This window comes from Chiloscyllium plagiosum, unplaced genomic scaffold (assembly GCF_037043375.1).
Source record: "Chiloscyllium plagiosum isolate Xiang-an unplaced genomic scaffold, Cpla_swu_hap1 HiC_scaffold_2, whole genome shotgun sequence".
In the NCBI taxonomy this organism is placed as follows: domain Eukaryota; kingdom Metazoa; phylum Chordata; class Chondrichthyes; order Orectolobiformes; family Hemiscylliidae; genus Chiloscyllium; species Chiloscyllium plagiosum.
Genome location: NW_028270140.1, coordinates 89,648,320 through 89,673,474, shown reverse-complemented (window position 1 = coordinate 89,673,474; position 25,155 = coordinate 89,648,320). Strand labels below are relative to the sequence as shown.

Below are 25,155 nucleotides of genomic sequence, written 5' to 3'. Positions count from 1 at the left end.
CAGCTGTTGTTTGTGTCAGTATCAATTTTAAGATAGCTCACGAGAAGCCTGTGATATAATTATCCCCTTAATGTGAAAGCTTTGCAAACATGTCTAAGAGTATGGTATCATAATATGATTAAATCATATTATAAGAATGTGATTAGAAACACCAGAGAGAATACAGAAGCAATTTATAATGTTGATCATGGAGCCGTGAGGTCATATTAATCGGAAAAGGATGAACAAGCTTTTCTCCATTTTGTGTTATATCCAAGTGATAAGGTTTATAGTTGTACGTTGAGTAGTGATGAGGAGAAGCATTAATTTTAAAAAATCATGAAGAAAATAATTAGCTATAAATGGTTAATTGGAGAGTGGTGCAAAGGAGCAGGAGCTTACAAAATGGTCAGCTAGAATAGAGCACAGTCAGATTGAAAGATGGACTTCAGGAATTAAAAGTGACATTGACACAGAGGAGGAAGCTCATTGGTGAGTGGCTAGTAAACAATTCTACCTTCTGTATTCCAATGTGCAGTTTATAATAAACAGTCTGTAAAAAACATGTGACTTTAAGGCATGGCATTCATATGGAATGTGCATCCTGTGACATGTGGGAGATTGTGACTTGTTCTTTTGGCCTACATGATCACATGTGTAGGAAATGTCATTAATCGCAGAAACCTGAGCTCTGGGTTTCAGGACTCCTGTGAAAGTGCATCTCCAAGGCTGAGAATTATGTGGATGGCATGTTTAGGAATGTGGTTGTACTACAGGTTAAAAAACTTCAGGTATTCGGGGAATGGGTAACTGCCAGCCAGATTGAGGAGCATCAGACAAATACCAGGAGAGTTTAAGCTAGCTCGGTAAGGGAATGGGAACCTGAGAGATGCAGATTGTAATACAATAAAGCTGGTAATGGCGGCAAAACAAAATAAGCAAAATTTAAAGGTGGCAGAAATAAAACAGTGGAACAAAATACAGAAAAATGTTAACAAGGCAAAAAGTAAAGGCACTCTATCTTAATGCATGTAACATTCACAACAAGATAAATGAATTCATGGCATAAATGGAAAAAAATGGGTATGATCCAACTTCCATTAAGGAGATTTGATTACCTGGTGACCAAAGCTGGGAACTGAATCCTCAAGGATATTCAACATTTAGGAAGAATAGACAAAAAGGAAAAGGCAGCACTGTTATCCAAGGATAACATCTGTACAATTGTAAGAGAAAACCTTGGAACAGGAAATTAAGCTATGGAAGCAGTTTGGGTTGAGCCTATAAACAACAAAGGACAGAAAATATTGGCAGTAGTTCTTTCGAGGCTACTAAAAAGTGGTGATAATTTAGGACGTGGTATAAATGAAGAAATTAGAGGTGCAATTATCAAGGGTTAATAAAATAATCATAATGGATTTTATCTATGTATAAATCTAATTACCCCTAATGAATTTGGGGATGTATACCTGGATTGTATAAAGATAGTTTTCTAAAACAGAGCGCTAAGGAAGCAACTAGTGAAAATGTTATCTTAGATCTTAGTATTGTACAATGAGAAACGGCAAATTAATCGTCACTGCAAGGCAGTCTTTAGGGAGAAGTGATTGATATGATGAAATTTTACATTAAGTTTGAAAATAATGTAGACTATTAAATCTATACACAGGGAACTACAAAGGTGTGAAGGGCAAAACAACAATGCTGGATCGGGAAACTACAATATAATATGTTATGATAGCCAGGAAATGGCCAGAATTTAAAGTATTAGGACACTGTTTTCAATAAAATGTAATCATTAAAGTATAAAACTCATCAGGAAAAGCATTCCAACCGTGCCTAAAAAAAGCAGTTAAAAGTAGCATTAGATAAAAGAAAGAAGCTTATACCATTGTTAAAAACGGATTAAGTCTGAGGATTGTGAACATTTTAGTCTTCAGCAAAGGAGGTCAGAAAAACTGATACAGAAAGTAAACTAACAAGAAACAATAAAACAGGCTGTAAACACTTCTACATAGGTGAAAAAAAGGAAACGATTAGCGAAACAAATATGGCTAAATTACAGGCAGAGACAGGACAATTTATGATGGGAATAAGGAAACAGCAGAGAATCTAAACAAGTAACTTAATATGTTTAAAAATGTGAATTTATCCACTTAAGTGGGATAAACAAAATGCAGGGCGAAATCTTTCTTTTTTTTTGCCTAAGTGCAAATCACATTGGGTTTTGGTGGAGTGATTCTCGTGATGAGACCAAACATATTCTCTCATCACCTTTGACCAAACTCATCACTTTACTTCCTGTTTGAAGCCTCAAAATGAGAATGACACCCTCTCTTTGGCCCATTTTATAAAGCACTGTTTATGGGCGAACTCACAGAAGTTCCATTGGGGCTGCACCAACTTTCAAAGCCATTCTTACCTGGTCTGGCTTACATTTGACTCCAGACCCACAACAATATGGTTGACTCTCAACTCGGCAGTTAGGGATGGGCAATAAATAGTGGCTTGGCCAGCAATGTCTACATCCCATTAATGAATAAAAAAAAATCCATTCCCTCCACCACCACACTCAGCAGCAGCAGTGTGGACTAGTTATAAGGTGGACTGAAGAAATGCTCCAAAAATGCTCTTGACATCACAATGAACATCTCATTTGATTCAACCACAAATCTTGGCATAGCCCATGCCATTCAGAGCCTGGTAAGATTCTGCCCACAAAGTATTTTTCAAACGATGTGAGAGCAGTAAGTGTTGATGTCCCAAAGTGTCCCTAATGTACTTGTCATTGAGTCATTGAAATATTTAATCTGCAGTAACCAACTAGTAAACCTTAATTAAGATTTGGTGACCTTAATTCTAAGATGAATTGGGTTGCTGAATAAAACTGTATTGCTGCAAATAGTATCTTGGGTTGGTTGTACCCTTACAGCATTGTGTTCAGTCATCGCCTCCTAACCTGAGAAAGGATACGTTTGCCATTGAGGAACTGCAGCTAATGTTACCTACACTAATTGCAAGATGGCAGAATGTGTTAATGTAATCCCCAGAGCTGAAAGAATTAGGAATTTGCATCAGTTGACCATAAAAAAAACTCTGCAGGGCTCAATAGACTGGGTAAACAAGGATGCTTGGTTGGTTCTATGGGTGGAGGGAGGTTGGGGTGGGGGAAATCTTGAACAAGTTTCAGGATAAGAAGTAGTCGCGTAGACTGGGATGAGGTTCAATATATTTGTTGGATGTGTGATGAATCATTATAAATCTCCAACCCAAAGGACTGTGGGGGATCAATGATTGAATATAATCAAGGCAGAGTTAGTTAGATGTCAGCATTTTAAAGGTATCAAGGGATATGAGGATAGTGTGGGGAAAACATTACTATGGTAATAGATCAGTCACGATCTATTTGAATGGTGGACCAGGCTCCAGGAACTGAAAAGTCTAATCTTGTTGATATTTTATTTTTTTAAAAAAGATTAATGCATGATAGAATTCATTTCAAGGCATTTACCTTGACGAAAGATGTCAGGCAGGAGAAAGTGAGGTCTGCAGATGCTGGAGATCAAAGTTGAAACTTTATTGCTGGAACAGCACAGCAGGTCAGGCAGCATCCAGGGAACAGGAGATTCGACGTTTCGGGCACAGGCCCTTCTTCAGGAATGAGCAGAGAGTGTTCAGCAGGAGAAGATAAAAGGTAGGGAGGAGGGACTTGGAGGAGGGGCGTTGGAAATGTGATAGGTGGAAAGAGGTCAAGATGAGGGTGATAGGTCGGAGTAGGATGGAGGCGGAGAGGTCAAGAAGAAGACTGCAGGTCAGGAAGGCGGTGCCGGGCTGGAGGGATTCGGCTGAGACAAGGTGGGGGGAGGGGGGATGAAGAAACTGGTGAAGTCCAAGTTCATCCCCTGTGGTTGGAGGGTTCCCAGTCGGAAGATAAGACGCTCCTCCTCCGACCGTCGCGTTGTTGTGGTTTGGCGGTGGATGAGTCCAATGACCTGCATATCCTCGGTGGAGTGGGAGGGGGAGTTGAAATGCTGTGCTACAGGGTGGTTGGGTTGGTTCGTCCGGGTGGCCCAGAGGTGCTCTCTGAATCGCTCCGCAAGTAGACGGCTTGTCTCCCCAATATAGAGGAGGCCACACCGGCTGCAGCGGATGCAGTAGATGATGTGGGTGGAGGTGCAGGTGAATCTGTGGCGGATATGGAAGTTTCCTTTGGGGCCTTGGAGAGAAGTGAGGGGGGAGGTGTGGGCGCAAGTGTTGCACCTCCTGCGGTTGCAAAGGAAGGTACCGGGAGTGGAGGTTGGGTCGGTGGGGGGTGTGGATCTGACAAGGGAGTATCCACCCGCCACCAGGACAGAACCCCACTGGTCCTCACCTACCACCCCACCAATCTCCACGTACAGCGCATCATCCGCCGTCACTTCCGCCACATCCAAACAGACCCCAGCACCAAGGATATATTTCCCTCCCCTCCCCTTTCAGCTTTCCGTAGAGACCACTCCCTCCGCGACTCCCTTGTCAGATCCACACCCCCCACCGACCCAACCTCCACTCCCGGCACCTTCCCTTGCAACCGCAGGAGGTGCAACACTTGCACCCACACCTCCCCCCTCACTTCTCTCCAAGGCCCCAAAGGAAACTTCCATATCCGCCACAGATTCACCTGCACCTCCACCCACATCATCTACTGCATCCGCTGCAGCCGGTGTGGCCTCCTCTATATTGGGGAGACAGGCCGCCTACTTGCGGAGCGATTCAGAGAGCACCTCTGGGCCACCCGGACGAACCAACCCAACCACCCTGTAGCACAGCATTTCAACTCCCCCTCCCACTCCACCGAGGATATGCAGGTCATTGGACTCATCCACCGCCAAACCACAACAACGCGACGGTCGGAGGAGGAGCGCCTTATCTTCCGACTGGGAACCCTCCAACCACAGGGGATGAACTTGGACTTCACCAGTTTCTTCATCCCCCCTCCCCCCACCTTGTCTCAGCCGAATCCCTCCAGCCCGGCACCGCCTTCCTGACCTGCAGTCTTCTTCTTGACCTCTCCGCCTCCATCCTACTCCGACCTATCACCCTCATCTTGACCTCTTTCCACCTATCACATTTCCAACGCCCCTCCTCCAAGTCCCTCCTCCCTACCTTTTATCTTCTCCTGCTGAACACTCTCTGCTCATTCCTGAAGAAGGGCCTGTGCCCGAAACGTCGAATCTCCTGTTCCCTGGATGCTGCCTGACCTGCTGTGCTGTTCTAGCAATAAAGTTTCAACGAAAGATGTCAGGCAGACATGATTACATCTGTGATGTTCTTAGACTGCATCTACCTTTCAATATAGCATGCATATATCACAGCTCCAGCGTAAGACTCATTATTTCTCCATCCAAATACTCAAGGTCATGGAGCATGCAGTGGTAGCCAGAACTGCAACTCTGCCGCTAGCTCTGAGGATACAATGCTGTATGACCATTATATTCTATGCAACTTGATTGCATTTCATCAGAAATTGACAGAAGCAAAGGATAACAATACTCACAGATTCAATGTAAACTAACAGTTTTAAATGTGGTCAACAGAAATTTTGGAAACAAACAAAAATATGAATTCCCGAGATGTCGAGCTCCCAGCCACCTTACATTACACTCCAGATGAGGTCTAAGGTCGTGCTCCTTCACCGGAGTAATCTCTGCATCATGTCTATCATGTGATTATGGTACTATCAGTGAGATGGTCTGCTGTGTTCAGGAACTAACCCTGTACCCAACAGTGAATTGGGGTCAAGGGCTATCTGCCTCATTGTACTATTGCATCAACTTCTTTCTCTTCTTCTACAACACTCAGACCTTCATCAGTATCACCATGGTTTCTCCTATTCTTCCTTTCATGAGGATACATTTGATTTCTCCATCTCTCTCTCTGAAAACACACCTCTCCTTTCATAAACAAGTTGCAGCAAACCCCAGTGATTTTGGGCACTCTTTGTGGTGAAAACTGAAGTGCTCAACCAGAGCAGCCCTAGTATTGGAAGCCTCATTTTCAGCAGGCATATCGTCTGTTCCATTGTTGCCCTTGTTGTGGCAATGCTGCATTATACCTCTCCTCTGTGACATGTAGCCATCTCCTCTGTGACATGTAGCCAATTCCTAACAAGAGTCTCCCCTGTCTCCAATGAGCAAACCTCCATTTATCAAGCTGGCTCAGATATGTGAGTGAAATCTCCCTGGGTAGGGAGCAGAAATCTGATATTAGACCATAAGACCTAGGAGCAGAATTTGGCCATTCGGCCCATCAATACTGCTCCTCTATTTGATCATGACTGACATTTTTCCTAACCCCATTCTCTAGCTGTCTCCCTGTAACCTTTGATCCCCTTACTAATCAAGAACCTATCTACCTGTCTTAAACAGATTCACCAACCTCTGGCTGAAGAAGTTCCTCCTCATCTGGTTCTTTTGATCTCACACCAGTTGTTCATTCGCAGAATGGAAACCCTTCCAGCTAATGACTGCAGCTAACTGTTGCCAGTGTGCTCTAAGGGCCTCATAGGTGCAATCAATAAAACCCTATCCACCAGTGGGAATTCTGTGATTTCAACAAAACTCAATGTTCTGGCTGACTGGTGGGATTCACATAGAGTCTCACAAAATTATAGTATCTTCTGAAAAGAGCATCCTGTCACATTTCGGATATACTTGTGCGTAGCCTACTAGGAAATTTCACACAGATGCCCAGTTGAACCCTGGAAGGAGCTATTGGCAAAGACATTTGGAGCACTTTTAATGCCATCTGCATGGGATTGCCTCCTAGTCTTTGTGGATGCAAGCCTTGAATGAGTAACTGGTGAGACAGCCCACAGTGCCCCTGGCATTCCCTCTCAGCTGCTCTATCTGTAGCATTTGCAATATTTCCGATTTCATGTCACTGTCTCTCATTGCACTGGCTCCTGACATCCTGCACGTCTGGAGTCTCTGTGTCAGGACAGAGAAGGACAGCTACCTCAGGTGGATCTGGTCATTGCTGCTCCTATCCAAGACCATTCTGCACTAATTCCTCCACATCTGGACCACAACCCCCAGACTAAAGGCAAGGTTGTTTTGTGCATTTGTGACACAGACTTGAGGAGATACGCTAGTAAAATCAGGGATCCTTCTGGTCAGCTTATTCTTTGAAGATTCCCCTCTGTCCGTAAATCTCTAACCGAATGCTAAGCCGATTAAAGTCAGTGAAATCCCACCATGACAACTGGTGGACTAACTCTGGCCTTACCCCAACCCACTATTGTGAAGGTCAGTCTGGAGGTCTATAGATTTGTGAGGTGATGAAAGCAACGTCCTCCGGCACTAGTGAGCTTCCCTCTGTCACCCTCGGAACAGAGTTGAAAGAGTCTTGCCTTGTTTACATTGATGTACCATTGACTCCCTTGTTAGCCACGAGAATCTACCTGGGAAATTGGAGTTTTTAAGTCTGACAACACTGCTGCCTCTACATGTGCATTCCTTGGAGATACTAGCTCCTTCCCTTCATCCCTGCCATACACAAAACAAAATGCTTTTCAGCACTCAGTGTACTGAAGCTCTGGTTTGTAGATGGGATCTTGTTGGAATGTAACCTCTGAGCCATGGGCTAATGTTGGTTTCTTGGGCATCAGATCATCAAAAGGAGAACTAATTGATCTTGCATCTCCATCCAGTTGACTCACGATTTATTCAATATCCCTTCACTTGGACAAAATGGGAAACATTAACTCCTTTACCCCATTTTGATTTCTGGCCAGATTCTTTGAACTGTGCAACAAATTTCCAAGATTAGCAATGGTGTGTGTAATTTTCATGGAAGCCTCAAGCACTTTCTGCACTCTCATTGTTACCCACAAATTAACTCCATCATCCTTCTCTCATCCCAAGTTATTATTCCTCTCCTTCTATAACCCTACAATTGGACCTAACTAGACATTAATGGAATGGTAGATTTTCTAATTCATGAAAATTACTGCTCGGTGTTATGCTGCAGGGAAGACAACTAGTGCACTGTCAATCTTGTTGTGAAGAGTAAAATAATCACTGCTGCAAATTACCAAGTGCTCTTCAGTTAACTGTTGTGGCCAGTGAAGTAGGTGACATACTGCTCAGTCATAATGAATAGAGACTGGATAGCCAGCTTAATGCAAGACTATGAGATGCAACTATTGTTCACTGTTGTAGACTGACCAGTGGTGGTACCAATAACACCAAGGGGCAGATGCTGGCAAATTGATATTGATACTGAACTAGTAGTGGAGATTAAAGTCAGTGAAATCCCATCATGACAACTGGTGGAATGTTTAATTCGATTAAAAACCATCAGACATATAAAGCTATTCTCAATAATAGTGACTAGGAATCTGATTGTTGTAAAAACCTGTCTGGTTCATCCATGTCCTCTGGGGAAACAAATCTGCCATCTTAATCTGGTCTGGCCTACATGTGACTCCAGGTCCACTGTTTTGTGATTGCCTCGTAACTACCTTCTGTAATAGTTTAGCAAGTCTCTCAGCTCAAGGGTAATTAGGGATGGTCAACAAATGTTGGCCTTGCCAGTGCCATGAAAGAATACAAAAAGGAGGATGTGGTGAGTTTGGCAGCCCTTAGCATGCATACGCTCAGAGAAGTGGTCAGTCGGTTTAGTTGCAGGAGGTTGCAGAGCTTTTAAAAGTTTCAAGTGATGAAGTGCACTCTCCTGATGCACTGATCCTTGATAACTCCATGGAAATGATTGGACATTCGGTTGGATGGCATGGCCTCTGATGAACAGGCCCCACTCAGCTTCTGTCATTTAATTAGGCAAGCTGCTGTTATTGTTGGTTTATGGGGCAACTGCTGATATTTGTCATCCTCCATTTGTTCCCATATTCAAGTGAAACTGATATAACATGTTACAAGCAATAAAGCTTATTATAGAGAATAAGGCATAACAAAGACTCATTCACTAATCTATGGGTGAGTGTGCCTTTAAATAAATCACAGTAAATCACAGAAATCAACTCTACCAGATTTATTTGTGCTTTGGGTGCTTGTAGAACTTTTTGGATTTGTAGTTCAAGAGATATCAGAGTTTTAATTGGGGCAGAGTGTACCACAGTCAGCATCACAGTGAAGGTAATGAGTTCTGGAGGAGATAGGACCTGTTCACACTGTACAGGTTGCATCTGGACAGGACTGGCACTGAAATCCGAGAAGGTATATTTACTAGTGCGAGGAGGGCTTAATCTAAAGTGGCAGGGGGTTGAGAACTTATACAGGGAGACAGAAGATAGAGAAACAAAGAAGAAACCAAAAGCCAGCATGGAAAAGTAACAGGCAGAGAATTCAAAGGTAAGAATCCAACAAGTCCACATTACAAAATATTGAGATCAGGACTATGAATGTTAAAAGCCTTAAAAAATGTGTCTTCATGCATAGAGCATTCACAATAAAGTGGATGGATTAGTCATGCAAACAGACATTTTGCTGATCACAAATGTTCAGCCAATCTAGGTGAGTTTAGGGTGGCATGGTGGCTCAGTGGTTAGCACTGCTGCCTCACAGCACCAGGGTCCCAGATTCCATTCCAGCCTTGGATGACTGTCTGTGTGGCGCATTCTCCCCATGTTGGACTGGGTTTCCTCCCACAGTCCAAAGGTCTGTGAATTGGCCATGCTAAATTGTCCATAGTATTAGGTGCATTAGTCAGAGGGAAATGGGTCTGGGTAGATTACTTTTCGGAGGGTCAGTGTGGACTGGTTGGGCCAAAGGACCTGTTTATACACTGTAGGTAATCTAATCTAAAATGGCTATTAACAGGTGGCATTTAAAAATAGTGGCACTATTTTAACCATTCAGCTGCCACTTTTGTGTGGGGTGGGTAAGGTTAATTGGAGCCTTGAAGGTGACACTCAGTATCGAGCATTTTAGAATTTAATAACTGTCTGTTCAGTTTTGTGGTTTTCTGATTGCAATGTCATGATCAAACTGTCCAAGGTTAGGAATATAAATCTACAATCAGCCTTCTGTTCAGTTGGCCCAAATCAAACAGGCAATTCAGCTCTTTATGTCCTTCTTTAATGTGCAGCAGTCACACCTCATAAGCCATGAACAAGAGCAAAATCTTTTGGAATCAAATGAAGAACGAAGGATTTTGCATGCATAAACATATTTTAATGGGTGCATTAGTACAATGAGTAATCTCATTGGTGTCTTTAATCAGAATAAACTTCTTTCTTGCTATATGAGCCGTGGATTTACCAGCAAATGATTTCAGAGGCTTTTTCCTGTGTAGTAATAGGAGTTTACCAGGGATAGCTTCCTAGTTTTTCGAGGTTGGAGCAAGGAGACTCTGAGGCACCTTCCTCCCGCTTCTCCCACACTTACTGACTGGTGATAACATTGAACTGATTGATAAATATAAGAGAAAATATAATAGCAAGCCTCTAAAATATATGTAGCTGACTATTATTACTGGTTATTTTCACGGTGTTACGCGAACTGAGAGTGTATAGTCGAGACAGACTAAAAGACTGGGCACAGTTCTCTAGAGTGGGCTAAAGAGTGATGGAGTGAAATTCTTTAAAATGATGAAGAAATTGATGGTGAGTACAAAGAGAGTATGTTTTCACTTGTGGAGATACTCAAACTTCTGGGGCATAGATAGAAAACAATAATTGATTAATCTACCAGTGATTTCAATATTAGCTTCTTTACCCAGAGATTGGTAGGGAGGGATTATTTTATGGACATAGGTTAAACAGGTTGGGAGTCTATTCAGTGAAGTTTAGAATAATGAGAAGTAATCTCACTGAAATATACAGGATTCTTAAAGGGATCGACAGAGGAAGTGCTGAGAGGATGTTTCCTCTCATGGGAGTGTCTAGAAGCAGAGGACACAGTCACAGAATAAAGGGTTGCCAAATTAAGACTGAGATGAGACGGAATTTCTTCTCTCAGAGGGTTGTGCGTCTTCGGAGCTCCTTACCACAGAGAGCTGTGACGGCGGAGTTCTTCTGTATAGTTAAGGCTGAGATATATAGATTTGTGATCGGTAGGCGAATCAAGGGTTAGAGGGAAAGGGCAGGAAAATGGAGGGAAGGAATGTCAGATCAGCCGTGATCTTATTGAATGGCGAAGCAGGCTGAAAGGGATGAATGGCTATTTCTGTTTCTTTTTCTTAAGGTCGTTACCTCCAATATCAATCCTGGCGCTTGGAAACAGTTCATTAGCGATTTGGGGCAGTCAGAGTCAGGATGGTCCCTGCATTAGGGGTGAAAATATCAAGCAGCACACAACCCATCTTTGTGCTCTTTTATATGTTGCTCTCATCCTGGAATGAGACAGGCAGCTATTTGGAGAGATAAAAGTGGGTGATACAGCTATAACATTTTGCGCAGGTTAGGATGAGGGCCTCGCCGAGTGATTAGGCAAAGCAGAGGGCATTCAGGGTGAGTGGTTTTCAGGTTAGTGACAGTGAGTGAGGGAAGACGTTGCAGACATTAATGAGAGTGGTAGAAGATGTGTCTGAGTAGTAGATGGGTACAGTGGCAGTGTGGATGTGAGGTACTGGAAAGAAGATGGTGCCACTTCTGCTGGTGGATTTGAGAATGTCATTGATCCTCATGGCCATTCTGCATTCCTCCAGATGGCCGAGATTGCACTGAACCAGATGACAATCTCAGGCCTAACTGGCATGGTCTGGTGTCAGTGCCTCCATGGCCTTCACCTGGGGAAAAGTAAGCCCTACCTGGGTACCACCTTGTCCAGCAAGACACTGATTTCCCCGTCTGCTACATCTGACAAATGTCTGACAGGGCTGCTCCGTGTACACACTTCAAAAGATGGTGTAGGCATAAGGGAGCTGGTGAATTCCAGATATCTGCTGAGTGCTAAGTTATTCTGGAAATGGAGTGTGGTAAAAAGAGATAATGGACATGAGAGACACTGCAGGGGTATTGCAAGTAATTAATCCAGTTGGTTTGATAAAATAAGGCAAACCAACCCCTCAAAAAAGCTTGATGAACTCAGACTTGGGTAAAGAAGTATTAGATTCAGCCCATAATCTGGATTCTGTGATATTACTGTACATTATACACACGATAATGGACTGAATGAACATACTACATTAGCTCCATTACACAGAGAATGGCTAATGATGAGGCAAGTACCTTTAGTATGGAATAAAACACATCACAATGTCATGTAACTGTCTTAAAAGTTACAGACCTATGTGATCTGAAATCCGTACCATATTATAGCTGAAACTTCATCAGCTTTAAAACCTGTATAAGAAATTGATTGATTTGTAGTCTGGTTTATGTCTATTAATGTATTATGGTGCTTTAGAAATAGGCTTACAAAACTGAATTCAATAAAAAATAAATATGTGGTCCTGTTCTCAGTTAGAATGAGGCCATGTAATAATTCATTCAAGAATGAGAGGTCAGGGATTGAAAATGATATGCAAATGAAGCAAGGGTAATCTGATGAAAAAAACATTCTTGCACAGCAAGTTATTAGGGTATGCAATACACTGTTTGGAAATGTAGTGGAGGCAGGTTCAATTGAGGCATTCAACACAGCATTGGATAGTCTTTTGGATAATAATTTTCTGCAGGGATATGGGAAAGGGCAAGATATGGCACTAGATAATAGAGGCAGACTAGATAATGGAGCCAGTGCAGCCACAATGGGCCAAGTGGCCTCCTTCTGCATTGTAAAAATTCTGTAATTCATCAATTATAAATGATTGATATTTTAATGAATAGACCTCATCTCCACAAACACTGACGTTTGTGTTCTATAAAATCTGCAGTTTGACCTAAGGCTGACAATTAACAAAATAGTTCATTGTAAATCCTCAGGGATAGGATTTACATGCATTTGGAAAGGCAAAGACTGATTAGGGATAGTCAACATGGCTTTGTATGCGCGAAATCATGTCTCATGAACTTGATTGAGTTTTTTGAAGAAGTAACAAAGAGAATTGATGGGGGCAGAGCAGAAGACATAATCTATATGGACTTCAGTAAGGCGTTCAATGAAGTTTATCATGGGAGACTGGTTAGCAAGATTAGATCTCATAGAATACAGGGAGAAGGAGGCATTTGGATACAGAACTGGCTTGAAGGTAGAAGACAAAGAGTGGTGGTGGATGGTTGTTTTTCAGACTGGAGACCTGTGACCATTGTGTGCCACAAGGATCGGTGCTGGGTCCACTGCTTTTCGTCATTTATATAAATTATTTGAATGTGAACGTAGGAGGTATAGTTAGTAAGTTTGCAGATGACACCAAAATTGGAGGTGTAGTGGACAGCAAAGAAGGTTACCTCAGATTACAACAGGATCTTGATCAGATGGACCAATGGGCTGAGGAGTGGCAGATGGAGTTTAATTTAGATAAATGTGAGGTACTGCATTTTGGGAAAGCAAATCTTAGCAGGCCTTATACACTTAATGGTAAGGTCCTAGGGAGTGTTGCAGAACAAAGAGACCTTGGAGTGTCAGTTCATAGTTCTTTGAAAGTGGAGTCGCAGGTAGATAGGATAGTGAAGAAGGCGTTTGGTATGCTTTCCTTTATTGGTCAGAGTATTGAGTTGGGAGGTCATGTTGCAGCTGTACAGGACATTGATTACACCACTTTTGGAATATTGTGCGAAATTCTGATCTATCAAAAGAATGTTGTGAAACTTGAAAGGGTTCAGAAAAGATTTACAAGGATGTTGCCAGGGTTGGAGGGCTTGCTATAGAGAGAGGCTGAATAGGCTGAGGCTGTTTTGTCTGGAGTGTTGGAGGCTGAGGGGTGACCTTACGGAGGTTTATAAAATCATGAGGGGCATGGATAGGGTAAATAGACAAAGTCTTTTCCCTGGGTTGGGGAAGTCCAGAACTAAAGGGCATAGGTTTAGGATGAGAGGGGAAAGATATAAAAGAGAGCTAAGGGGCAACTTTTTCACACACAGGGTGGTATGTGTATGGAATGAGCTGCCAGAGGAAGTGATGGAGGCTGGTACAATTACAACATTTAAAAGGCATCTGGATGGGTATATGAATAGGAAAGGTTTAGAGGGATATGGGCCAAGTGCTCGCAAATGGGATGAGATTAGGTTGGGATATCTGGTCGGCATAGACGAGTTGGACCGAAGGGTCTGCTTTTGTGCTGTTAATCTCTATGACGCTATGACTCTAGTTTTAAATTACATGCTGGAATTTACGTTGAAAATATAGAAAGTGCTGATCTCCTCAAATATCTAAACTCTCCGAGGATGAAGATTGTTTCTTTATCAACTCAGTTGCCATTAAATATGGGGTTACAAAAGAAACATTAAATATTAGTTTCTTCTGTCTGCTGGCACTGGTTTTTACAACTGATTGAATTTTCTGGGGGAGTTAAATCTTGTTTGAAATTGACGAGATCCTCTTGACTAGATAAGGTCAAGTGACACCAAAACCGTTTTCTGATAGATTGCACCAATTAGCACAGCACTGACTGTTGAAGTTGCTGTTTCAAGTCACTACAGCTTCACAGTCACTTCTTTGCCTTAATCATCTTCCAGAGTGCCACTAGGGATATCAGTTTCCTCAGTCAGTCTGCAGTAGATTCTCTGTGCTTAAGAGTTGACTAATACCTTATCAGTTAAGAAAAACATAATTTTCTTTATATTTACCCATAAGCAACAATATAGGACCAATAGGATGTGCCCAATCCAGGGGGTGGGCCAAAAAGGAGGTTGCACTGGCTACTTTCCAGTGGATTTAGTCAAAGACTCATAGAGATGTACAGCACGGAAACAGACCCTTCAGTCCGACTCATCCATGCCAACCAGATATCCTAAATTAATCTAGTCCCATTTGCCAGAATTTGGTCCATATCCCTCTAAACCCTTCTTATTCATATACCGATCCAGATGCCTTTTAAATGTTGCAATTGTACCAACCTCCACTACTTCCTCTGGCAACTCATTCCATACACACACCACACTTTACCTGAAAAACTTACCCCTTAGGTCCCTTTCAAATCTTTCTCCTCTCAAGCATGCAGGTACAGCAGGTAGTGAAGAAGGCTAATAGCAAACTGGCCTTCATAACAAGAGGAATTGAGTATAGAAGCAAAGAGGTGCTTCTGCAGCTGTACAGGGCCCTGGTGAGACCACACCTGGAGTACTGTGTGCAGTTCTGGTCTCCAAATTTGAGAAAAGACATTCTGGCTATTGAGGGAGTGCAGCGTAGGTTCACGAGGTCAATTCCTGGAATGGCATTTGTGGGCGGCACGGTGGCCCAGTGGTTAGCACTGCTGCCTCACAGCGCCAGAAACCTGGGTTCAATTCCCGCCTCAGGCGACTGACTGTGTGGAGTTTGCATGTTCTCCCCGTGTCTGCGTGGGTTTCCTCCGGGTGCTCCGGTTTCCTCCCACAGTCCAAAAATGTGCAGGTCAGGTGAATTGGCCATGCTAAATTGCCCGTAGTGTTAGGTAAGGAGTAAATGTAGGGGTATGGGTGGGTTGCGCTTCGGCGGGGCGGTGTGGACTTGTTGGGTCGAAGGGCCTGTTTCCACACTGTAAGTAATCTAATCTAATCTACCTTACACTGAAAGACTGAAGCGACTGGGCTTGTATACCCTTGAATTTCAAAGATTGAGAGGGGATCTGATTGAGACGTATAAGATTATGAAAGGATTGGACACTCTGGCAGTAGGAAACATATTTCCATTGATGGGTGAGTGCTGAACCAGAGGACACAGCTTAAAAATACGGGGTAGACCATTTAGGACAGAGATGAGGAGAAACTTCTTCACCCAGAGAGTGGTGGCTCTGTGGAATGCTCTGCCCCAGAGGGCAGTGGAGGCCCACTCTCTGGATTCATTTAAGAAAGAGTTGGATAGAGCTCTCAAAGATAGTGGAATCAAGGGTTATGGAGATAAGGCAGGAACAGGATACTGATTAGGAATGATCAGCCATGATTATATTGAATGGCGGTGCAGGCTCGAAGGGCTGAATGGCCTACTCCTGCACCTATTGTCTATTGTCTATTGTCTTATGCCTGTGTCCTCTAGCTTTGGACTCCCCCATCCCAGAGAAAAGACCTTGGCTATTCAACCTATCCATGACCCTCATGATTTTATAAACCTCTATAAGACCACCCCTCAGCCTCCAGTGCTCCAGGGAAAACAGCCCCAGCCTGTCCAGCCTCTCCCAATAATCAAACCCTCCAACCCTGGCAACATTCTCGTAAATCTTTTCTGAATCCTTACAAGTTTCACAACATTCTTCTGAGTTCCAGATTTGGACACAGTGTTCCAAAACTGGTCTAACCAATGTTCTGTACAGCCACAACTTGACTTCCCAACTCCTATACTTCATGCACTGACCTATAAAGGCAAAGTTACTAAACATCTTCTTCACTATCTTATCTGCCTGTGACTCCACTTTTGAGGAACGATGAACCTGCACTCCAAGGTCTCTTTGTTCTGCAACACTCCTTAGGACCTTACCATTAAGTGTATAAGTCCTGCCCTGATTTGCTTTACCAAAAAGCAGTACCTCACATTTATCTAAATTAAACTCCATCTGCCACTCCTCAGCCCTTTGGCCCAGCTGATCAAGATCCTGTTGTACTCATGAGGTAACTTTCTTTGCTGTCCACTACACCTCCAATTTTGGTGTCATCTGCGAACATACTAACCATACCTCCTATGTTCACATCCAAATATTTTATATAAATGACGAAAAGCAGTGGACCCAGCACCAATCCTTGTGGCAGACCACTGATCACAGGCCTCCAGTCTGAAAAGCAACCGTCCTCCACCATACTCTGTCTCTTACCTTCTCTGACATCAAGAACTAAACATTTTCTCTCCAAAAATATCTGAATCTTACAGGCATGTTGATTTTCTTTGAATACATGTGCCAGCAAAGTAAGGATGAAATCTTTTTGATTTAAATTCTGGAAATTTCGGAGAACCCATTTTCACATCTCAGCTGTTGAAAAACCCAGATGAGTTCCCCTCCCCCACTTTGTTGTGATCCACAATGAGCTGAATCACATTTAGAAGGAAGGAATTCCCACCCACCCCCAATCCCAATGTGAGGAGAATTCATGGACAAGATTCACTTTTTAAAGCTTTTATTATAACAAACTAAATGTAAAGTAACACAAAGATTAAGTAACGGGTGAAGGATATTTCAAACTGTGGTAAATTTCACATTATGCAGTTGATACAGGAAAGGTACCCCTCATGTACTTCCATACAATCCTGTACAAATCTGGCACCGTGTGCAATTTCACAGACTTTCTAATTCAGTCTCTAATGTGCACGTGTATAAACAGCTTCCACTACTTTTTAATTCATGGCATCAAGTGCAGCAAATCTGAGCTTCTCCCAAACTTGACGGCACTCTCAAAAACCCCTTTCGGCGGAGGATCCAAAAAGGCGGCTATCTGAAAGGTCTGCCTTGCTGAACTCTGCACCACAACTCAGGTGAAGTGGTGCTTTTACCTTCCCCATCTAAGCTATTTAGGAAAAGTTTGATAATTAGATGTTGGTGGAATCAATATAAACCTTTTTTTAAGCAAGAGAAGATGATTAAAAGGAGAAAGTGAGGACTGCAGATGCTGGAGATCAGAGTTGAAAATGTGTTGCTGGAAAAGCGCAGCAGGTCAGGCAGCATCCAAGGAACAGGAGAACCGACGTTTCAGGCATAAGCCCTTCTTCAAGAATGAGGAAAGTGTGCCAAGCAGGCTAAGATAAAAGGTAGGGAGGAGGGACTTGGGGGAGGGGCATTGGAAATGCGATAGGTACCGCCGTACCAACCAGTAGCCTTCCGCCCGTCGAAGGAGGGTGTCAGTGGAAGGGTACTGGTTGGTACGGCGGTACCTATCGCATTTCCAACACCCCTCCCCTAAGTCCCTCCTCCCTATCTTTTATCTTAACCTGCTTGGCACACTTTCCTCATTCCTGAAGAAGGGCTCATGCCCGAAATGTCGATTCTCCTGCTCCTTGGATGCTGCCTGACCTGCTGCGCTTTTCCAGCAACACATTTTCAGTCAAAATGATTAAAAGTAAAGGTTCAGCTAAGTCTCAACACACAGGACATTCCCCAGCAGCATTGGACACGCCTGCAACTGCGACTCTGACTCCGACTTCAGCTTCAGCCTCCCCTGCAATTCCACTGGAATCACTTACCCAACACACCTCGGCTGCAGAGATTGTCAAGCTCCAGGAGATGATCGAGGCATCAATCGAGGAGAGTCACAACAGGCTGGAACCGATCTCAGCCATGCTGCACAAACATGAGCGTGAGCTGGAAGGCCTGGAAAGCGAATGGTAGAGGTCGAGTGATGGACCACAGCATTGGAGACCGTGATTGAGTTCTCGACAGAGGGGATCAGGCTGTCGAGAAGCAGGTCTGGGCTTTAACAGAGCAGATCAATGATCTTGAAAACAGAAGTCAGAGGAGGAATATCGGGGTCTTTGGGCTGCCGGAGGGAGTGCAATGCGAGCAGCCAGTAAGTGTTTTTGAAGACTGACTGCTGTGACTTCTTGGTTGAGAGGCCGAGGCGGGCTGGGTGAAAGTTGACAGAGCTCACCAGGTTGCGGTGCACAGGCCCGGTTCAGAGCAGCGCCCCCCCCCCACCTGGTCCTCGTGTGATTCCAATGCTGCAGGGACAAGCAGAGAGTAATGGAAGCTTCCAGAATGCAGGGGAAGGATCCGCAGGCCTTGATTTAAAAAGAATCCAAGATAATGTTCTTCCAGAAATTTTCTATAGTCATGATGCGTAAAAGAAAGTCCTTTGATGAGGTGAAGAGAACACTGAGGGACTTCAGTATTCGGCCCTCTGTAAAGTACCTGGCAGTGCTTTGTTTTATTTATGATGGGTCTGTACACTCATTTGATTATTTGGAAAAAGTGAAATACTTTCTGGACACTTTATAATAGACTGAATGGTCTAAAGGATATAAACAATAATGTTTTCTCTTTCTCTTTTGTACTTCTCTCCTTTTCTTAAAGGAAGTGTTGTTGGATCTTTTTTAATGTTAAATGGGGTTAATGTATAGTTGGGGATGGGTAGAATGCTCACTTTTAATTTCATTGTTCATATTACCTTTTTTTTTTCTTTGTTTTGCTTGAGTTCGGGGTGTGGCCCAAGCTGCAAAGAGTTATGGAGGTGTATGGGAGATGTGTAAGCCCCCCCTGTGGCCGGGGGGGGGGGGGGGGGTAGAGTCCCTCATTAAGTGCCTTCTGTCTTTTGTATTTGTTTCGTTTGTTGGTTTTTTGCAGATGTAGGTTTTGAAAGTTCTGTTAATTTGTTCGGTGTGGTAGTTTTAGTGTGCCATGAGTCCATCTTCATTTATACTCAGCAATTTGTAAGTCGGGTTCTTCCTCTCGGGAGTTCAAAGGTTGTTGTAGAGAGTCATGGCTAAGTGTGGTCTCAAATGGTGTACCTGGAACACTAAAGGGAGTTACTCACAGGTCAAGAGGAGAGGGCTGATATTGCCCTGTTGCATGGAACTCACCTTGATGATAAGGAACATCTGAAATTACAGCAGGGTGGGTTTGGTCGGGTGTTTTTTTTATCCTTCAATATTAAGAGTAGGGGTCTGGCCATACTTGTTTGGAAGAATCTCCCATTTAAGTGACTAGATCATATTAAAGATGAGTATGGGTGGTTGATAATTCTTAAAGCCTCAGTATATGGTGAAGAGTGTGGCATTTTGAATGTTTATTGTCCCCCGGTGCACCCCCTGATTTCTGATGGATGCATTTTCCAAATTGATTGCCCTTGCGTCACAGCATATTATTATGAGGGAGATTTTAACTGCCTTATGGATCCCACGGTGGATAGAATGTCCAAAGGCCCCACAGAACTTTCTCTGCAATGTAAGCCACTATTTGATATATGACAATAGACAATAGGTGCAGGAGTAGGCCATTCTGCCCTTGAGCCTGCACCACCATTCAATATGATCATGGCTGATCATCCTTAATCAATATCCTGTTCCTGCCTTATCTCCATAACCCTTGATTCCACTATCCTTGAGAGCTCTATCCAACTCTTTCTTAAATGATTCCAGAGACTGGGCATATGTATGGAATTGGGAGTGCTGCATGTTTGGAGGTGTCTCTACCAAAGGGGTGGGACTTTACATTTTTTCTAATCCGCAAATGTTATTCTCGGATTAATCTTTTCTTAGCTGCCGTGTTTTTGTTTTGGTTTCAGTGATGTCCCGCTCAATTGGGAATATCACCATTTCCGACCATGCAGCAGTATATTTAGTGGTCAAGATTAAGGGTAATGTAACAGGTTCACAGCACTGGCGAATGGACCCATTCCTTCTCAAGAACAGTAAGCTCATCGAGTATTTTTCTAATGAGTTGAAAGCATTCATGGCCATTAATTCAGATGCGGCTAGCAACCCGTCTATTCTCTGGGAGACTGCTCAGGCTTATGCTAGAGGGATAATTATCTCTTACTATGCCAGTTGGAAGTGACAGAAGGGAGAGTAACAGCACCTGCTCAAGGCATGACTGAAGGCAGCCAAGACGCCATATCTTGATAGGCCATTGGTGGCTAAGTTGCAGCGGGTCACAGCTCTTCGGTCTGCCTGGAATTCCATGTTCAAAATGAGTGAGGAAGTGAGGAAGGAACTTTACTTTGTGAAACAAAGTTTGTTTGAGCATGGCAATAGGCCAGGCAGATATCTGGCTAGGAAAAAGAATGCCCCACCCCCACTCCCCACTTCAATTTATTACCTCAATCAGGGAAGGGACTGGAACTCTTACTTGTGATTCTAAGAAGATCAATGCTGCATTTTGAAGATTATACTCCAAATTATATCAGTCGGAAGGCTGTGAGGACAGATGGGCTAAGATGTGCCGTTTTTAGGAACCTGGATCTTCCATGAGTGACCTCTGAACAAACGTCTCCCCTTAGTGCCCCTTTAACAGTGCAAGAGGTACAGGAGGTGAGAAGCAGTTTCAAAGTGGAAAGACATCCAGCCCTGATGATCTCCCTAGTGAATTCTACAGTTGGCCCCTTATTAAGCTCGCCAATTTGCAACTGCCCCAAGGGCTAGGGGGGGAGAAACTCCTAGATATTAGAAGATATCAATTAAGCTCCCTTTTATCTTTTGTGAGCGACTGGGCTTGTGAGGACTTGGCGTCAAGATGGTTGGATATTGAGGCCTCCCAGTCAATGTGTCCCCTTATTAGCCTGTTGTTCTTAGATAAAATGAGGACAGTTGCGGAGTACCATCATAATTCAATAATTATTAATACATTCAAAACGTGCAGGACAGTGCAGCAGAGTGAGGGTAATATATTTAAAACTTCTTTTCTTACTCCTATACTTGGTATGCCAAGTTTCTGGCCAGGGATAATGGATCCCAGTTCAAACTCTGGGCAGCTAGGGGTGTTTCCTGTTTGGGTGACATTTTCGAGTGTGAAACACTGATGTGCTTTGACCAAATAAGCCACAAGTATGGATTATCTAGCAGAGACCTTTTCCATATTTTTCAGATTAGGGATTTTATTCAAAAAGAAACCACAGTTTTGACCTACTCTGACAAATGCGATACACAGAAGAGGGTGCTTCATGCCAAGAGCAGTCTTTCAGTTAGTTCTCTTTATCATCTGTTGGGGGTGGTTCCTCAGATAATATTGAGTGACTATGTGAGGTCTGGGAGAGTGAGTTAGGAGTTGAGATTTCCTTTGAGACATGGGGGGATATCTGTGAAAACGCGAGAAAGATTTAGATCTGTAATAGGACGCATGTCATGCAGCTGAAGATTTTTAGTAGGGTCTATCAAAACTTAAGGTGGAAGTATCCTTTGTGTGCCTCAAGTGTAAAGTAAGTACTGGTACTCTGACTCGCTGTCTGTGGTCCTGCCACAGGCATCGTGTATACTGGCGTACTGCAGCAGGAGTAATAGGGAGCGTCTTGGGACTGAAGTTAAGATGGAGCTGGTTTCTCTTCTCCTGGGCCTACCCAATTTATCTTCTTTACACACTCATGGGAGAAAGCTTTTTAGTATCCTCACTTTCTGTGCGAGGAAAAATATTTTGATGTGTTGGTGTCTAAAAACCCCCAGCTAGTTTGGCATAAGCTAATCATGTAACATACCCCCCTGCACTTTCTGACAAATACAGTGCACCAAAAAAATGAAAATGTTTGTCAGACATGGCAGCCTTATTTGGATTACCTAGATGCAGATTAGTCAGCCATTTTAATTAGGGCTCTTGTGTAGCCATGATGATCTGATTTAGCGAACTCGGTGCCCCGAGATGAAGGATTTTGAATAAATACCGGTGTTATATTCAATGTTCTCAAAGGTTGGGAGCTATTGTTTCGTTGCACTGCGTGGTGTTATTTATGTATATATTTATTTATTTATTATGTCTACTGGACTGTTTATCTTGCACACGAGTACAGTTTTGTTTTGTTTGTATTGTTTCTTATTTCTTTTATATTCCCTTTTATATATATATATATATAGAGAGAGAGAGAGAGAGAAGAGAGAGAGAGTAGTGCTGTTGTTGGTTTATTGTTGTTGTAATTTTGTAATTTTATAAAAAAGAAATGTTGACTGCCATGAGAGAGCATTTCTCCTTTAAACTCAACCAAGCAACATTCATTTTGGTAAGTGAGTGTCAGGAATTCTGGCCACTTGAACATCCAAATAAAACCAAGTATGAGGAATAAAGCAACATATATAAACCTGCAGGCATACACATCAAATCATTTTAAGATACAGACAAATTCATAACACTACTAAAGTAATATAAAGGCCCTATAGCTTTAAAACTAAGTTGATAGAGCTGACTGTTCAATTTCTGGCACTCCAGTGAAAATCATATTCCCAAAAGCTGGCATTTGATGCAAGTTTTAATGGGAGGGAGGGCTGCAGGATATCTAAGAGGTGTGGTGTCAACAACAAAGTGCCTGTTAAGCTACTTGTGGAGCTCATTTAAAAGCCTTTACTGAGAGTCTGAGAGGTGTCAGGCTGAACCTTGAGTGCACACTGTAAGGAGCCATCAGAACAGGCACTGACCAACCCATGGTAAAGATGGACAATCTCCTCAGCTGCTCAGCCATTGGAACAGAGCTGTCTTCACCAATACTGAGAAGATTGTAGCTCTAACTAATGAGAGGCCTGAATCTTGACAGGAGCATCAGGCAAAGGAACCTCTGCTGCACAAACCAGTCACTCAGGAATTCCATTGGGAACAGATTACACTGACAATGGAAGGAGCAACAAGGAGATTCCAGCAGAGGCATCAAACTGGTCAAGAGAATACTGGAAGAGCACAGCAAGGATTTGCAAAGAAACAAAGGCACTACCCATACTATTGGATGCAATACCCAAGGGTCAGCTACGGTTAATGACAGAACACCAGTGCTGAAGGATGCTTCATCTATCCAGGCAGATTGTCCAGATGTTTGACTGATCCAACTATATAAATATTGTGGTGACAATAGCTGGTCAATGGTTAGTTATTCTGTCGCAAGTAGCTGATCTCCTGACTTCCCAAATCCTGTCCACAAGGCACAAGTCAGAAGACAGATGGAATACTTTGCACTTGCTTGGATGAGTGCACCTCCAACAACACTTTAAGGTGCTCAATGCCTTCTAGGACCAATCAGCCTGTTTGATCAGCAGCCCATCCATGACCTTACACTTTCATTCTCTCGACAACCAAAGCCCAGTAGCAGCAGCATGTATTATCAACAAGAAGTGCCGCAGCACCTTCCTAAGGATCCTTCCACAACACTTTCCAAACCCATGACCTCAACCATCAAGTAGACAAGGGCAGCAGATTCTGAGGAATACTATCACCTGCAAATTCCCTTCCAAGTGTCATGTCATCCTGACTTGGAACTATATTGCCATTCCTTCACTGGATCAATATCTTGGAATTCCCTCCTCACATCAGATAGACCACAAAGGTTCAGGAATGCAGCCTACCATGAACTAAATGGGACAGGCTTTGAGCAAACTCAGCAACTGAAGGCTGGAATCCATGAGGTGGGGTAGGCCATCAACAGCAGCAGAATCCTACCCCAACGTAATCTGCAACCTCATCATCTGGTATATCACCCACTCAATACCTTCAAGCCCAACTCAATAGAGTTTTCAGCAGGGCTTGCCAGGAGCAGCACCAGGAATGAGGTGAAGATGAGGTGTCAACCCAGTGAATGGTACTACTTGAATGCTAAACAACATTAACCAGCAATAATAGACAGAGCCAAGCGATCCCACAACCAATGGATCAGATCTAAGCTCTGCAATCTTGCTACATCCAGTAGTGTTGGTCGTGTGCAATTAAACAACTCACTGTAGGAGGAAGATCCACAAATATCCCCATCACCAATGCTGGAAGAGTCCAGGGCATCCGTGCAAAAGGTAAGGTTGAAGTATTCACGGGATCTTCAGCCAGAAGTGCCGAGTGTATAATCCATCTCAGATTCCTCTAGTGGTCCCCTGCACCACTTCTGCCAGTCTTCAGCCAATTGGGTTCTCTCTACATGATACCAAGAAACAGTTGGAGGCACTGGATATTGCAAAGGGTACAGGGCCTGACAACATTCGGGCAATAGTACTGAAGATTTGTGCTCTCGAACTTGCCATCCCATAGCCAAATTGTTCCAGTACAGTTACAACACTGGCATCTAGTTAACAATGTGGAACATTGCCCAAGTATGTCATGAACACAAGAAAGCAGGACAAATTCAACTCAGCAATTACTGCCCCATCAGTCTACTCTTGATCGTCAGTGAAGGGTGTCATCAACAGTGCTATCAAGCAACACTTGCTCAGTAGTAACCTGCTTAGTGATGCCCAGTTTGGGTTCTGCCAGGGCCACTTAGTTCCTTATAGCCTTGATGCAAACATGGACAAAAGAGCTGAATTGCAGGGGTAAGGTGAGAGTGACAGCCTTTGACATCAAGGCTGCATTTGACCGAGTGTGACATCAAGAATAATTGCATAACCTCAGCACCACTCATGACTACTCAGATACTTAGGTAGTCCATGTTCAAACACAGCAAGATCTGAACAATATCCAGGCTTTGCACTGATAAATGGCAAATAACATTCGCTCCACTCAAGCACCAGGCTATGACCATCTGCAGTAAGAAACAATCCAACTATCACCACTTCAATGAATCCTCTCACTATC

At 43.3% G+C, this 25,155-nt stretch overlaps 1 long non-coding RNA gene across 1 annotated transcript in view; it reads left to right on the top strand.

The window, feature by feature from the left end:
- Positions 1-259: 259 nt before the first annotated feature.
- The window catches only part of LOC148151937 (uncharacterized), a 37,626-nt gene continuing 12,730 nt past the window's right edge, over positions 260-25,155 (top strand). Inside the window, exon 1 of the long non-coding RNA XR_015759155.1 lies at positions 260-471. This is a non-coding gene — a long non-coding RNA (uncharacterized LOC148151937). The remainder of the gene's footprint in view (positions 472-25,155) is intronic.